Source organism: Mesoplodon mirus (assembly GCF_964341445.2).
Source record: "Mesoplodon mirus genome assembly, chromosome: 14".
Classification (NCBI taxonomy): domain Eukaryota; kingdom Metazoa; phylum Chordata; class Mammalia; order Artiodactyla; family Ziphiidae; genus Mesoplodon; species Mesoplodon mirus.
The window spans coordinates 13,451,183-13,468,260 of NC_138990.1; the positions used below are offsets into that span (position 1 = coordinate 13,451,183).

Here is a 17,078-nt window from a genome sequence, read left to right on the forward strand (position 1 = left end):
GGACCACACACATTCAGCTGGGATCATCTGTTGTAGGAAGGAGGGAGGTGGAGGAGTCGAGTGGCTGGAGGAAAGTCACCGAGGACAGCCTGGTGATCCGAGGCTCTTGAGAATTAAATGCGTTGATCTTGCCTGAAGGGAGCTTGGGCGGGAAAAGGAATAGAACTCACCAACGTGAAGGTGACTGATGCCCAGGAGATAAAAGCAGTGTTTAGCATGGTAGGAAGGGTGACCCGAGTAATGGGGTGAAACCAAGGAAGGACGTCCTGGAATTTAATATTAGAAATTAACTTCCAAACAGGGGTGTGTCCGTCAGAGTGTGAAATGGGCTTATCAGAAAAAACTGGGAGACTGGTTCTGGTGACATTGCCAAGAAGGTTAGAAGGAAAAGCTGATGAACAGGACGAACTAGCAAATAAGGTGTGTGCTGGCGGAGCACTGGGCCAGGTGAGGGCCCAAGGGACAGTGTGGCTTTTTACAGACCACCCCCCCCACCACCAACCGAAAGGACATCGGGGAAGCCAGGTCTACACCTGCAGTTCTGCCCCCGAATCAGGAGCTGCTGAAGGCTGAGCTTTTTGTCACCTTAACACCTGGCGTCCCAAATTTGGCCGCCGGAGTTCCTTTGAAAGCCTCTTTATTTCTGTGAGTTAGTGTTATGAGGCCACAACAGGAAAGGACATGGATGACCATAATGGGTGTACCTTTTCTTTTATTACATCTTTGGACTTTCCAAATAAAGTGCAGAATTCTCATTCATATCAGAACATTTTCCATGAAAACAATAGTTTATTAAAAGTGCCCAGAAATGTCCCCGTTGCCTCCCTGAGTGGTCTGGCTGGATTTGTTTTCCCCTGCAGGCAAGGAGATTTATTCCCATAGCAGGGGGTTCCAGTGTCATGTTGACAATCTTGAGATAATTCTTCCTGGCTTCATGTACTGACCTGCTTTTAAAATAGTCCTGTCACACTGCTAGGTAGGCAAAGTCATGTTTTCATCACAAGGGAAGAGTGCCTTTTCTCAACGTGAAAGGATCATGCTCCATAGAAGAGTGATTCTGTGACCAAAGCTCCTTTCCCCTTTAATTTCTACACTTGCTTTTTAAAAACTGCATGGAATAAGTATCTGAATCAGAAAGGAGGCCCGGCTTCCTCGGTGCCTGTGTGGATTTCTCCTCCATCCCTCCCTCCCTCCCTCCTTCCTTTCTTCCCAAATGTCTCCTCTTCCTCCTCTCTTTGTCCTCTTGCTTTTTTCCCCAGCCCCTCGTCTTCTCTTTTTTCTGCACTTTTCTTTTTAAAAAAAACAATGTACATAAATTGCTTTTAAAAATACAAGAAAAATTATTTTTGTATTTTTGCTTGAAAAAAAAGACATGAATTAAACACTGAAACTACCCCTTAATATATTAATCTACAGGAAGAGAAGAAGGCCAAGGGAAGCAGCAAATAACAGGAGCAGAACTATTTTATTATTTTTTTTTTAATTTTTTTTTTTTTTTGCGGTACGCGGGCCTCTCCCGCTGCGGAGCACAGGCTCCAGAAGCGCAGGCTCAGCGGCCATGGCTCACAGGCCCAGCCGCTCCGCGGCATGTGGGATCTTCCCGGACCGGGGCACGAACCCGTGTCCCCTGCATCGGCAGGCGGACTCTCAACCACTACGCCACCAGGGAAGCCCGGCAACCCACTTCTTAAACGCTAATGGGGTGTCCATGGTGCTCCAGCCAGGGTGCTTGGTGCTGGCGAGGCTGGGTCAGCCAGCCACGGGGTCCGTCCTGGAGAACTCGCAGTCCAGCCAGGCACATGGGTCTGTGGACCAGCAACCTCCGTGGAAGGGGCTCCACGGGCTGTGGGGTGGTGGCCACTGATTTAAACAGTGGTGAAGGTGGCCTGGTAAGAAGGCAAGGACGTGGGCGGGGCCAACAGACGTCTGCCATCCCTCCCGACTCTTCTCTTGCTGTCCTCTGCAGCCGGTTAAACCCCCTACCCCGACCCCATGGCTTCCTTCTCTCTAAATGAGGGTAATAAGAGTATCGGCCTCAGAAGTTTGGGCAAAGTCGATAATTTACACAAGGCACCTAGGACAGGACCTCAGCAAATGGTAGCTGTCCATCTTGGTCACCCCATGGTACCCATCTGTGCCCACCCTGGAACTGTGGTGAGTCCAAAGCTAGGAAGTGGGCTCGTGCTACCTGACAAGCTCATCCATCTGTCATTCATGGGTCCATTTAGCAGATTCTCACCCAGGGCCAACTCTGACCAAACCCCGTGCTGGCAGGGGACACACTGCGAGCCTGACCGAGCCTGCCCCGACACTGGTCACCCAACTACTCGAAGGAAGCCTGAAGCACGAGGCCTACGTGTTGCCTGGTGACAAGGTCCATCCTCCCAGGGAGAGGATAAAGGAGAGGAGGTACATTTCAAACCACAAAGTGACATTGGCCCTTCCATTCAAATGAGGGGTGGTAGCATCTAAAGAGAGAATGGCTCACTCCATCTCCACCAGCTTCTGAGTCACGGCCACCAGCAGGGGCCAGACTCTGGCCACCCCCATGGAAGGCACAAGAGAGAGCTGGGGAAGTCACGTCCATAGAATCAAGGTGAGTCTGGGTTTGAAGACAGAGACTGGGCTTTGCTTCCCACCAGCAAGAAGCAAATATAGATCATTGACACGACGACAGTGTTAGGCTTCTCAGGGGATCTGGGTGAAAAAAGACAACGGTTTCCAAGTGACTTCTGGAAATAAACTGTGGGTAAATAGCATCTACTTAAAGCCTGGAAACCGAGTTTCCTTTGGTTTGTTTTTAAATGCTTTGACGATGTGGTTTGCTTCTCTCCAAGAACAAAAAAGAAAAAAGCAAATAAAGGCTGACAGTGGAGTGTGATCCACGGCCAAGCTATTCTAATCGCCTGCCGCCACCTGGGGCAGGACGGTTGGTGACAAGAGCAGACAGTCGGTAAGGACATGAGATCCATCCCAAAGGCACCAAACCCAACGTTAAGAAGAAGAAAACACACATCCCAGCATGGAGCAAATGTTGCCATCCTTCGGAGGGAAAATGCACATGAGGATGATTTCAAGGATTGTTTCTACCTTGTCACCAAACGGAGACATTGCCAAGTGCTCGTGGCTGCTGCTTCTGTTGCCTTGAAGCGATTAGGGCTCATTCCCTAGCAACAGGCAGCAGCGGAAAGAAAGCAGAAAGCATTGCAAGAATGTCACCTAATAAACACAGTGGGAACAGCATCAAGTACAAAGGCAGCCCCAGAGGGAGGGACACGCCAGGCAGAGTGCGTCCCCTCCCGGCCATCTTGTCTGTGCCCGTGGCCACAGGCAGGTGGGAAGGGTCCTGCCCATGTGGGAATCCCTCGGATGTGCTGACATATTTGGAAGATTTCACATTGGATTTTGCAGGCTCGCATGGCCGCTCTGGATTCGTTCCATCAGAAGTGCTTTAGTGCTATCTCATAACTCTTTTTTTTCTGTATTTGTCCTGCTCAAAACCAATCTGTCAAGCAAATCTGCTGATCAGCTGTCCCTGGGACCTCTGTGCACTGGCTCAGAACCTCAGTCTGGTGTTCAAAGGACCAGGCAGATCGGAGCCTCTCAGAATCTAGAAGCAGAGCCCCCTGGGTTTAGGGGAGAGTGAAACCCCTTTCTCCCACCCTCCTTGGACACCAGCTTTCCTGGTACTTAGGCATTGGTTTTTGTAACTTCCCAAATGAATGCCACTGCACAGGCAAGAAGAGAACTCTTAATAAATGAAGTCCAGTTGCCTTTGAGTTTAAAAAATAAATCAAATGGCTATTTCCGACTAATAAGACAGTTGCAGAGCAGATAATAAGTCGTACCCATTCTTGTCCTCTGCCTGTTCCCTGGGCCCCTGTACAGCTTCCTTTTCTAGCGGCTCTGTCAGAACCCTGATGGGGATTTCCTCTGACCTGGCTCTCCTGGGGTTGAACGGCAACCTATATGGACACATTTTATGGTACATCTTTTATTTTATTTTTTAACAAAATGATTAACAATAAGAGTTCGGTTTGGGGAGAAGCCCTTTTTAAAACAAACTATGGAAAGTAGTTCATGGGTAGTGGCAATCTTAGAAAACACTTCTTTCTGTAACCCTTTAAAAACTCTGTTGCTAACTGCATGTAAACTCCTTCATTAATATCCTGGATCTGGTACCCCTTGAGCTCTAGGATGTGAATTAAGGTCAAAGGGTCCTAAGGAACAGAGTTCTTGTTTGAATGTACATTTTGGTCATATAACATCAGCAACCATTTCCCTTTCTGTTTGAAAGATCTGTGTGGTCCCAGGCATGAGGCTCTGTGGTTCAGAGGTGCTGTTGCCTGCAGATTTCGCTTGGGTCTGCTACAGCTTGTCTTAAGCCGAATTTGTCTTAGAGCTTAATTTCCATTTTCAACAAATTAGGCAAAATGAAAAGTGGTCTTTGGAAAAGAGTGAATGAGTGACTAATCCATTCTTCAAACATCTTTCTTGTGATAGTTAAATGGTGGTGATTCACTAACCCATCTCTTGATAAAATATAAAGCATGAATTCACGGTCACTAAACAATCTGACAAAACTACCAAACCATGTTCCTGGTTGAAGATGCCGAAAGGCCGATGTTTCTCTGGATCTTTTTACTGCTCCTTTGATGGGACTTTTACTGAGACAGCTTTAGATTTCATCATGGTAAAACTTTTGGTGTCACTCTGGGTTTTCTTCGTCTTGGACAGTGTTAAGTGGAGAGCACCCCGTCTTCTCAGAATGTTTTTTCCAAGACGTGCAGCAGGAAGTAGTGGGCTAAAGGTTTGGACCCCTCTCTATTTCAGGAAACATCATGCTTGTGAATAATACCTCTGTCCCTCTGGGCTCTGTTCACCGTGGTTTGCTTGCCCTGTCCCCATCCCTGTGACTGGGTGTGAAAGCGGGCTTCAATTCCACTTTGTCACCCACGGCCCCACTTTCTTTTTAGTTGATCTTAGGTAAGGAAGTGAGAGGACATGGAAAGGATTTGTGTTCTGTAAATAAGAGTTAAATCTTTGCAGATTTTGAGGCTGGAAATCAACAAAACAATATTTGCTCGCAGAAGTGGTTACTTCTAAACTGAGTATAGACTGGAGATAAATCTGACAACCTCTGACATCTTTAAATGTCAAATCCACCGCACAGCCCAGATGACATCGTACCTAATGATCGAACTCCCTTTAAAATATACTTCATGTAAATACATTTTTTGTGAAACCACAAGCTGTTTCTCTCAGTTTTGTTTTCAGCTGGCTTTGATAAAGAGATTGGTTGGCATCTTACAGCTAATTAAACAGCTTTCAAGCCAACATCATTGAAGAGTTTTAGACTCAAAAATATACTATACTATTCATGATCCAGGGGTGTTCATGATGCTTTTAAATTGTGCTGACAGCCCCTGTCAGAGGAGAATCATTTAGCTCAAACTTGAGTTTCCAGCACAAATCGTCCTATTTCTGATGCTGCAGTTACAGGGTCTGATCTCTGTCAACTTCCCAACACAGTAGGTTGAATTCATACTAACAAGAAAAAATGCAATTCCTATGTATGCTTAGATATATTAGTATTTGTGATATTGCACATTTCTTATACTTGTTACATATTTCATTTGGGGACTAGAGAGCTATCTGTTTTTTCTTTGTGGAAAATAGAAAATGAAATATGAGAGACCTTTGTTTCCAGGGCAAGGATTCTGAGTTTCTGAGCTTTTTTTTTCACTCTTGTCTGTCTGGCTTTTTTATTTTCTTTTTGCCAGTTGCAGTTATTTCTAGATTCTGGAAAATTATTACTTGCTTTAAAGAAAAAAAAAAAAAAAGCTTGGTTTTCTAATTTTAATTTTACAGTGTAACCTGTCCTAACCCTTAAAGCCAGATTGCTGTAACAAAATTGTGTCATTTCATACACAATGGATTGGCTCTCAGTAAAAAATGTGTATCTAATAAATGGGGGAGAAAAGCCTTACTTACACTTAGGAATGACTCTAAATGTAACAGTGGTATTTTAAAACCTTGGTGTTAACACGTGCATTTTGTGAAAAAAAGGAAGAATAAGTTAGCTAGTTGCAGGTGAAGTAGTTGTGCCCAGAACATTAATTTATAATGTGGAAGAGTTTACCTTTTGATTTTTTTACCTGCCAAAAAATTGGGAATTTTTAAAAAATGCTTTGAATCTTTCTTCAATGAAAGCTTTTGTCCTGTGCTACCCTGATCATAAGAAATTCCCAGGTTATAGGTACAATTGAGGGGGAACTTGAATTTGTTCCGTGAGCACGGCCTTTTTACTTGTGGTAAAACAGAGTTAAAATGACGACGGTTCTGAAGAAAGTGCTTGAAGATCATGTCATGTTTCACTCTTTCCAGATGACTAAAATCACAATCATTTCCAAGTCTTAGGTCGGGGGAAGGGGATATATGTGGTTTAAGAGGCAAGCATTAGCTAAGGTCAGGGGTTTTCTGAATGTGAATATTCGATGATGCTGGTTAAGGGTGAGGGCAGATATTCTAGGGTAAGATACTCATACAGAAAATGTCTTCAAGTAACAAATTCAGGTGATTCCCAGAGACTTTTTATTCCCTGTCATCTTTCATTGTAGGGTTCATTCAAGGTTTTTTGGTTTGTTCTTAAACGCCGTTGTCTTACACAAGTCAGGCTGCCTGCTCTAAAGCGTCAGATCAGTCCCATAATATTGAAAGAGCTGGATCATAAAAACAAGAAGTGTGTAAATTCTGAATCACATGTTAAAACATGTCTGATGTTGAACAGCCTAACACATTCTCTTGACCAGAAGATGTTATTACATTGATATTGTCTTCAGTTCAAGTTTACGAAAAGCCTTGCCATCCTCTCCCTGAGAATGCTGTAAATTCACCACAAATGTATCCATCCTTCTGAAGGATTGAAAATTCCTCCAACGTTTTCTGTCCATCAGCACATGTTCTCAGTGTTCATCCTGAGTTGTGTTATTTGTTTGTAGTGCTTTTCAGTGTTTATTTTGCTGCCCTATGTTTTAGGAAGAAATCCACTTTCAGAAGAAATGACTTCTTACCCTCTGTGGGTGTTTACTTTCTTTATTGCCTTAAGAATTTTCAAGTAGGAATAGATTAGGAGAATATATATTTGTGCAAAGAATATGGAGGGGAAAGAATTAACTAATTTTTAAATTGTTTGAAATCAGGGGACTGCTGGGCTGGATCTATTGGGGTTTTTCAAATTGTTCCTGTATTTAATTAGCCAAAGCACTGAGCAGTATTTCTTTCTGATATAGATGTTGAAAACAGCTTAGTTTTTCTAAATGTAAATAGCAAGGACTAATGCTCTTAGTATTGCCTGTAAAATCTAGAAATGTCTGCAGGCTGTTGTGAACAATTCTGTCTCTTTATGGAGAGTTGTTTGGGCTTTTTAGAAAGTCATTAAATTGATTGTGAGTGCCTTAGTGTTATCAGGAAAAGGAGCTTTAGAAAATGGTTTCAGAATGTGTCATTTTCTCCTTGGTTTAATCTGAGATAGTGTGTGGGCATGCTGGTATTTTAAAAGGCTAAAAATGTACATAATGCTGTACCTTCAAATATGAGATAGGATTGCAAACAGAGAAGAGTTTTCTTAAGTCTTCTGTCTGAAATTCTGCTTTTCTTCCAATTAGTTAATTCTTGGATTTTTAGGGAGGATTCTTTCATCCTTTTTTTATCTTCAATTTGTTGTTGGCATTCAGCATAAACAAATTTTGAAAAGCCATGGCAGCTTTCTATCATTTTGATCTGAATATTTAATGTTTCATCAAATAAAACCCTGTGTTTTCATTTTAACTAGTTTCATTATTTTTTTTAATGAAATGATTTGTGGTAGAAGACTGCTATTTGGTTTCAATATTAATATATAAGATGAACTACGTGGGTGTCATTTATTTTCAGTAGTAAATAACTGCTTAACCGATTCTTTTCCTTTAGCATAATTCAGTTGAGTCCTTTAGAATTTTGCTCTTCACTTTCACACAACATTTGATGTGTGTGGATGAAAAATAAAAATTACATGTTGTGTCATTAAAAGCACTTTTCATGGTGTCATGTGGTCAGAATCAGGGAATGTCATGTAGTTGGTTTCAAAATCCAATCTGTAGGTTAATCATTAATTATTCTTGTTTCCAGGAAACTCTACTTAGGTTATTTCAGAATTTGAATTTGCTAGAATTCTTGTTTTCATCTTTTATGTGTGTGTGTCACTGTAACCTGAAAAAGGGGTTAATTTAGCAAGATTAGGTACCTTTTCTGTTTGTATTGTGGCTTCTTCAATCACTCAAACTATTTAGTAGCTAAAATGTTGAAAGCAGTTTGGGAACAAAATGTCTGCTTCAACCATGACAAAATTGGCCACAGTTTGCCGATTGGGCAGATAACAAAAGCCAGCAACACAAAATAGGTAGAAAAACAGTTTGTTCGGTGATGTGAGACCACTGCAGGTCTTTTTGCATGTTATTTTTTTCATTCTGATGTTTATGTTGTGCGGGCGGAACGTGGAGAGAGGTTTTTGCTCACCCCTAATTTTGATTAACCATTTCAGCGAGTGGATTTCTTTTAAAACTTCAGAAAATAAGCTGCTCCCCTGGCATCTGAGACACATTTGAGTTAAAATCCAGCTTTGCACCTAAACCCCACGTTTCATCCGGGCTCCACCTGCTTGTAAACGTCTCGAAGCTCATAATTGGATCTTTTCAAGCAGCACTGTAAATTCCCTTTTTTCAAGACTCAACGTGGAAATATATGGCTGTGACTGCATTTTTGCAAGTGTAAAACAAAAATGATAGTTTGCAGTTTTAAAAAAAATTCCCTATCTGAGCATACAGTTGACAAAAGTTTTAACAACTGGAAGTACCCATTGCCTCTCATGTGGTCGTCACAGGCTGTAAACAAATATTAATGTTTTACGTGAGACAATACATTTTTTCAAGTGATAGGACGAGATAACAGCATCCTCTCTCTCCTCTCTGTTGTTCTGAATTCTCATGCCTTGAGTGTGTGTCTGATGGTCTTTTTTTTTCTTCTTCTTCTTCTTTTTTTTGTTCTAAAAATCAGATACTCCAGGGCATTAATTAGGATGAGGTTTATGTTTTTAGTTATCTAATCTTTGTTTTCACAAATAAATACAAATAACTCAAACTGAAACTTGATGGCTTTGGTGATAATAAAATAGCAGCCACGGGGAAATTTTCTTCATTTTAATGTTCTTTCACAACCCACATTCAGTTTCGGTAGGAAAATTATTAACCTTTTCAACAGCATGCTAAAACATCGGTTCATAATAGACGCCTGAGTATGATTTGCAGGTTTTGGTTCTATTTTGAGATTTTTGGGTGTGCAGAGTTTTTTCTTTTTCTTTCTGTCTTTCTTTTTTAAATGGCTTTCTTTGACAGCGACAGTCATGACTTGGAGTCCTTTCGTTGGTATCTTTTCAGTGTGGGCACATTTTAGAACATTTGTATTTATTTTTTATGGTGGGAAGGGAAGATTCCTATTTCCTATCCTTCTACTGTTCTGTGCTGTGAAAGAGGAAATGTTCTTTAGTCTCATTGTTTTCCCTCATTTGAATTCTTGGGTGGACATTGTGAATCCCATGCCCCCATTAAAAAAAAAAAAATCCATTTGAGCCACGTTTCAGAGAGGGCAGATGGCTCTGGGTTAGGCATCTGACTTGACTCCTATCTGCCTTGGGTGGCCTCATGTCAGTGTCCCTCAAACCAAAGCAAGTCGGGCCAGTTTGGGCTTGTGGTCCTGAAGGTCTGCACAGCCCCCAGCTTGATGGTAGGCCTGGGATGGTGGGGTCTCTCTAGCTGACTGCTGCTAGACTTGCACTTCTGGGAAGTGTGTGGGGGGAGGTGATCATGATCTGGTAACTCCTGTGTCTTGACCTGAAACACACAAGGGGTGGAAGGTGGGGTGGGAGACGCCGGCGCGTGGGATGCTGTCGGAGGGCAGTTTCCATTTTAGGTGTCTTCTTCCCCAAGTCTGGCTGGGACAGTCACACCTGCAGGGAGGGCCCTGGATGGGACATCGTCCTACCCCACGCACACTGCCCTGTGTCTGATAAGGCTGTGCCTCGTGACTCACGGTCCCCTTCTTTGTTGCATCCCCGTGGTTTGTAAGTCCCCACGCTCCCCTGGTGCCCTACCCTACCTGTTCCCACCGCCCCTGCAAAGTGGGAATGGAAACTGAGGAGCCCTCATCTTGTCTGTATCCAGTGTTGACACTTTCAGTGTCATAGCCTGGGTTTGTGTTTTTCTTCTTCTTCTTCTCATACTTCCTGTATGAGGTTCGTTTTTTTAAAATGATAAACAAACTCTGTTTTTTTACCTTTTTTTTTTTTTGACCTGGTCATGTGTTGCCTCCTACCTGTCCGGTTGTGAGACTTTGGCTGGCGCTTCCCACCTCCACGTCATCAGGTGTTGACGTGAGCAGGGCCCCAAAGCAGAGTGGGTTCTGCTCCCCCCTCCTCCCAGGGTGGCCGTCAGGAGGGTCAAGCTGGTGGAGACATTTTCTAGTCTCCTATTTGAGAGAAATGCCAGTAGACAGCTGGCTCGAGATTTCTCCTCAGGCAAAGAGAGCGGGGGAGAGGAAGGCTACAGTGTGGGAGGGTGGGGCTTGGCCAGGAAAGAAGTGTGATGCGGAGGGGAAGTCCCGGGTGCAGGTGTAGTATCCCATGGTGCCTGCCCCACGCTATACACATGAGCAGCAACTGGAAAAGGGGATTGAGGGATGAATCATACCAACATTTCTCCCGAGGTCACCCCGAGAACATGTTGAAAGTCTCAGATGGTTTCTGGGCTGCTGGCTTCTTCCTCCTACTCTGGGGATCCTGGGGCAGAGCCATCCAGTGAGGAGCTTGGGTACAGTTGACCAAACTGAGAACATCAGTAGATGGCCGACCGGCAGTCACCACGGTCACAGGGACTTAGCCCGTGGCCCAGGTATCACTCACTACTGGTGATGCTTTGGCGTGCGACGGAATCACTTGAGGGCTTGTGAAAACAGACATCCCTGGGTCTCATCACCAGAGTTTCCAATTCAGAAGGTCTGGGGCACACCCTGAAAATTTGCATTTCTGAAAATTCTCGGGTGATGCTGCGGATCCAGAGAGCCACACTGAGGACCACTGGTTAGGGCCATGGAACATGGGTGACTGGAAAACCTAAAAGCCTGTAGGTTGTCTCCATTTTCCCTCTAATCCTGAGCTGCTCTTCGTGTGCTCTAGACCAACCTTAGAGGTAAAACCAGCCTTTCAGAAGGCCCTTTGCATCTCTTAGTAACGGTATAGCAAGGTTACCTGTAATTTTGAACTTTTGCAATGTCAACCGGACTATAGATCTGCTAAAATGTTTTTGAGGTTTAGTTCTTTGAAAAGTAGGTTTTCTTTTATGGATAGAGAAAGTGACCAAGGTGAGGGGGATGGTACTGACTAGATCAGGAAATAATCCAGTGAGGCCCAGCCCTTGGGTTGCCCACTCTTACCTCCGTTAGTGGAAACCTTTAGTATTAACAGAGGGAGGTATTTTGTGGGTCCCTCTCGGTACCAAAAGGTGGGCAAACTTCCGAGATCCTCAGGGGCTCAGGGTATTTGAATCACCTGTGAGCTCCTGTTCATCCCAGAAGGAGGCAGGGTGTCAAGATCAGGATGCTGGACTGGAGGTTGGGTGCCACCATGTACTGGCTGGTGGTTGAACTTCCCCTGCCCCCCAGGTGAGAGAGATGCTCCTGAAGCAGCAACCTGAGAGGGCGGATGCTTAAGGGAGCACACACATCTGGAGCAGTATCTAGCGGATGGGATGAGCTCAACAAATGATGGCCAAGAGGACCCGGCTGTGTTCGGGGCAGCCCTGGGGGAGGCTCGCACTCTGCTGACGGATTAGCTAAAGGCTGAAACTTTCTGAACCACGGGTAAGTCTGTAATGATGCGTGGCACACTTCGTAAAAACTGCTTCTCGGGGAGGTCCCCTCAGGAGAGGTTCTAAGTCTGCGCAGAGTTATGTGGCTTTCATTCTAAAAATGGGCCCCCCCCAGAAGCAAAGGAAGGGGGCCCCTCAACGGTGGCTCCTCTCTCCCCTGCCCTCATGTCTCTAGTAGCACAAAAACTTAATCTTCTACATACGGGATCCACATCACTCATCCCTAAAACTAGTCTGTAAAAAGCGATGACGTTTTCTGAGCATGTTCTCTAGGTTTTAACTTTCTGAGACGTAAAAGCCAAGGATTCCTGAGAGAGAACACCTTGGTATTGTCTAGCGGGTCCCACCCTCCTGGCAACTGTTTCAAAAGCTCAAAAAATTTGGCTTCCAAGCCTGTCCGAATCCAACGTGAGCCAACACGAACAGGATGTGAGCGCCTGGCCGGTTGTTTTCCTAAGCGTTGACGGAACCCTTGATGCACAGCGGGCTCGAGTGTGTGTTTTGCACATGGGTGGCTGGGGGCTCTGGTCTGGCTTTTCGGCACTGAGGTATTGGCAGTGTCATGGATATTACAGCAAACTGAAGTCTGTGCTCCTTGCTTCCCCACACCCCTGCCCTGGTACTTACTGCCTGGGAAATAGAAGTTTGGACGGAATCAAGGGCAAAGGCACTGACCGGTGACCCATCCAGTCCAGGGATGGGCGTCTGAGCTGCTGTGTCTCTCCCCTTCTCAGTTTCCCAGGCTAGAAGCCTTTCCTCTGCCATTAGGAACCAAAAGGGTGTGATCTGGGAGCTGACTCGGGGAGCATCCAGAAGATTGCCTGGGCTGCCTTTCAGGCCCCTGATGAGGACTCGTATTCACAGTGTGATGTACGTGACCCTGAGGCCATCCCTCAGATCTGAGGGAAAGCGGAGCTGGGTACCCACAATGGGGAGACCTACTGGGGGCCCCCTGAATGCTACAGACCTGCAGAAACAGCACAGCTCAGCCAAGCTGGGAGTAAGAATAAGGAAGTAATGTGTGACCAGAAGATTCTCTAGGAATGTCCTAACACAGGGGAGGCACTGGTGGTCTCCACCCCCTCCCAGTGTCCGCTGGCATAAGGGAAGCCAGATGTGTGATCAGCTCTGAATTAGGGGCAAATCTTTTAGAGTTCCTGGATGTTCCATCTTGGGTTTCTTCAGTGTTAACTAGACAGCCAGGTCAACGTGAAGTCACTCAGGATATGACTTATGCGTGCAAAAGCTCGCACACAAACTAGCTCAGGTTTTACAGTGGAAAGCTGCAATTCAGAATCTAGGGACGAAGGTAGGAGAGACTCAGGTCTCGGTCCCAGCAATGTCTTTCCCAGTGTGACCTTAGGAAGATTGCCGACTTCCTTGTTCTGTGTGCTTGTCAAATGCAGGTTGACCAGATGATCCTTCCAGCCCTTTCACCTCTCACTCTGTGATCCTGGTCCAAGTCCACGTGGTTGGGTGGTCCATACCAAATCCTGCCTGGGCTCCTGCACTTTGGTTTTTCCTCCCCACTCAGAAGTAGGGTAACTGGAGTGGAGCGTAGGTTCCTACGCTGTCTCTCTATTTCAGACTAAAGGAACAAGGTCGCCCCTTCCACCCATGTCAGCCACTGATGCATTTCTTAGTTCCTGTTTCTCTTTGCCCACCCAGGAAGGCACTGCGTATAAAATCTTGGGCCCAGATTCAGACATGGTCACATTAGAAAATGCTAGCTCATAGAACACACGTCAGGAAGCTGGTTTTCCCAGCAGGCTCACTTGAGCAGTGCTCTCCCCAGAATGCTAGCGACCACACAGCCAGGCTCATCCTCTCTCCGAACGGCCAGTATTTCAGTGCCACTAGGATAGGAGGCCTCTGAGAAAAAAATAATAAAGGCTGCAGGAGTCTGTGTGCTTCAGCCAACTCACATGTGGAGGGCATTTGGGGAAGATATTGAGGAAAAACAATACAGAGTTTCAAGAAATAAATGCAGACTGTCACAACTGTCGTGTGAGTGTCAGGACAGCAAGGACTGAGTCAAAGAGAAGCTTTGCTGTCTGCTGCCCTGTGGAACCCTGCCAGCAGAGGTTCCTGTGTAAGAGGGGTTCCACTCCAGATATATATGGGAAGCACACAAGAAACTAATGTGAACGGCTTTTTTTATTTCCTAACTTCTCAGGGTCTTCTGCATGTTACTGTGCATTGTGAATGAATGTCTCCCGGAAGGATGGAGCTTCTCCAGAATCATGCAGCCCCTCCCACCCCAACCTTTTTGCAAATAAATTTGTGCCATTAACAAAAGTCAGGAAATGGAGAGCGGCCAGGGCAGCTGCCTTTCCCCGTGAACTCAGGGTTGCCTCTGGGGCAGATCGCCTGTGGAGGGGATTGCAGGGTCCTCAAGGAAGCTCTGAGCAGTCATGGGCAGAGCCCATTTCTTCTCTGACCATCAGTACTGGCTGGTCAGAGAATATGGCTGGGAATAGCAGGCAGGTGTGGATTTGACCTTGCTCCCATAGCCATGCTGTCTCCACCCCTCTCTTCCTACTCCAAGCATCTGATTTAAGCACAAAGCCGGTCTTTGGGGAGGGGGGAGGTGGCACCATTCGTATTTATGAATCAAGCCATCCTTTTGTCAGTCTCTCGAAGTATCCCTTCACTTGTTTGGGAGAACTAAGAATGAGATTCCGCAAACGATGTGCTGCTTGGGGGCTGGTCTCAAGTGGCAAAGGCAGTTTTTAATAGAATCATAGGTTTGGGGGCTGTTCTCAACCCTGTGCTGTCTTCAGGGTCTTTGCTTGGTCAAGGCCCCCCCTCTTACCATCTCTCCTTCCCTCCGCCTCGCTGAGGCTGCTCAGTACAAGCTTGTCTGATCACGACGCTGTGATGTCCCTGGGAGCCCAGCTCTCTTGGATGGGAAGAGGAGGGGGGACCAGAGGTTCAGCCACCATCCTCCTCATCCACCCTCGTTGGACTGCAGTTCCACGGTGACCTCTTTTAAGTCTCTTTGGACCCCTGGGGAGAGGTGTTCAGGACATCACCTGGGGAAACACCAGGGTTGTCCTGAGAGTCCTGTGTGACTTCAGCTAGACCAACAGGAGCACATAGGGGAAGGGTCTCGGTGTGCCCCAGGCTTAGACCTGGACCCAGAGGGGCAGAACTGACTTCAACTTTTCAGTAAACAGGCAGTGGGCTTCTGGGAACATCTGCCTTCACAGTCTCTTGTGAATTATTTTTAAACCGATGCCCGCCCCCCCTATCCGCACCGCAATCTTTGTTGATTATCACTGTTTGAATAGATGCTGATAAATTTGATTCCCCATCTTACTGTGGCATTTAAGATCTGTCTTTCCCTTTTCGGTTTCCATGTACTGGAGTGACTGTGTCTCAATGCGGTTGGCAGTGACCTGTGTTTTTCGTGCATGTTTTTGTTTCAGAATAACTGGGAGATTAAACAGGAAGCTTTATGACACACTTGCTCGAAAATGACACAGGCACCGAAAAACCAGGACTCAGCCCCCTGCAGCACCTCTACCTGCTGCCCACAGCCGAGTGCAGGGGAAGGGCTGGCCCTGGGACCTGACTCCATCTGCCATGGACTCTAAGGGCCTCCACATTCAGTGATGATGTCTCTGCGATATTGTGGTTATGGTCTAGTCTGGTCGGTTTCTTAGTATCTGGCCAGTCTCTGTGTGTCTTCATCCCTTTTCCTTCATTAAAAGCATAACTAAAAAAAAGTGGATTGTCTGCTTCTTAGTTATGTTTAAATATTGATAGAAAGGTTACCAGATAACACTTGAGATTCGTTTCTCTAGGACCACAGGACAACTCTGCCATAACCACACAGATCGTTATGACAGCGTCTAGAAGAAGCGTGTTGAACTTGAATCACTTATTACTCAGCCTGGTTTGCCCTGCCTTTTCTTCTCTCTCTGGAAGGCCTCTCAAGGGTCAGTATTAGCATGTTAACATTTGAGGAAAACACTGGGAGATGTTTGGGAGTCTCTTCCCACACCCTCTCTGATCATGATCTACAAATGGTGCCCCCAAATTATCAGCAGCCTTGAGCTTGCTTGCTACTGGAGACCTCTGTCTTCTCAGCTGCCTTGCTCCCTTCCTCCACACATCAGTCACCCATTCACTTCTTCATTCCACAAAGGTTTCTTTGGGGCATCCCGTGGGCCACGTTCTGGAGACAAGGCTGAGGATGGGATCAAGTCTGCCCCAGCCTTCTCAGCACCTCTAGCCTACTTGTGCGTGGGCATCGATCGCTGGGTTTCGCTCACCGAGTGTAGGAGGTACTGGGCAGTTCATCACAGACCGATAGCACGGTCATGTCCCTTAGATGCCCTGATTTCTTAAGTCCACCCTTCACATCGGAGCGCCTGGAATTGGCAATTGAACATTCCTTCAAATGAGTAAATGTCAGAGCATCCCTTCTGTGGGGGGCGCGGGGTGGTCCCCACTCTCTTCCCCCACCCTTAGTAAGACATCTCCATCCTCCTGGGGACCTGGCCAAAGAGGCCATTGGGAGTAGCCTTCCAGCAATTCCTGTCGGTCTTCACGTTTAAGCTTAGCAGACATGCAAGTATAATTTCAAATGACTGCGTTGGACTGTTTCACACATCTCAGAATTAATTTATCTGTAGATAAATAGTAGACCACGGTGATCATGTCAGAACTCCCTACTGCCTAGCACAGTATATACGAGATGTATATCCGGGTCACAGCCCAAAGGTCCCCAACTCAGAGGGGTCTCTCTGACCACCTGTCCTGAGAGACCCGCCCCCCCCCAGTTATCCTGTTTTATCACTTATTAATTAGCTGTCACCCTTCACCTGCCCCTCAGATTTCAGCTCTATAAAGACAGGTTCTAGTCGGTCTTATCCCTCAGTCTGTCCCCAGCACCTGACACTCCGCTCACTGATGATGTGTTGACTGGATCCATTATCTTTTACCGCTTCTCAGAGCAACGATGTGAGGTTGAGCAGCCCAGTATCCTAACCACTGTTTGGTGGATGAGGAAATTGCCAGTCCCTTTACTCTGATGAGCTAAGGAGGTAGACAAAGTAGCCTCGGAGAGGACCCAGGATTTCTGCCAGGCCACTGCCCAGCAGGAAAGGTCGA

General features: G+C 45.9%; 1 long non-coding RNA gene across 1 annotated transcript in view; it reads left to right on the forward strand.

Annotated features, from left to right (window-relative positions):
- The window catches only part of LOC309816064, a 57,286-nt gene extending 41,598 nt beyond the window's left edge, over positions 1-15,688 (forward strand). Inside the window, exons 2-3 of the long non-coding RNA XR_014295957.1 lie at positions 11,752-11,949; positions 15,389-15,688. This is a non-coding gene — a long non-coding RNA (uncharacterized lncRNA). The remainder of the gene's footprint in view (positions 1-11,751; positions 11,950-15,388) is intronic.
- Positions 15,689-17,078: the final 1,390 nt, after the last annotated feature.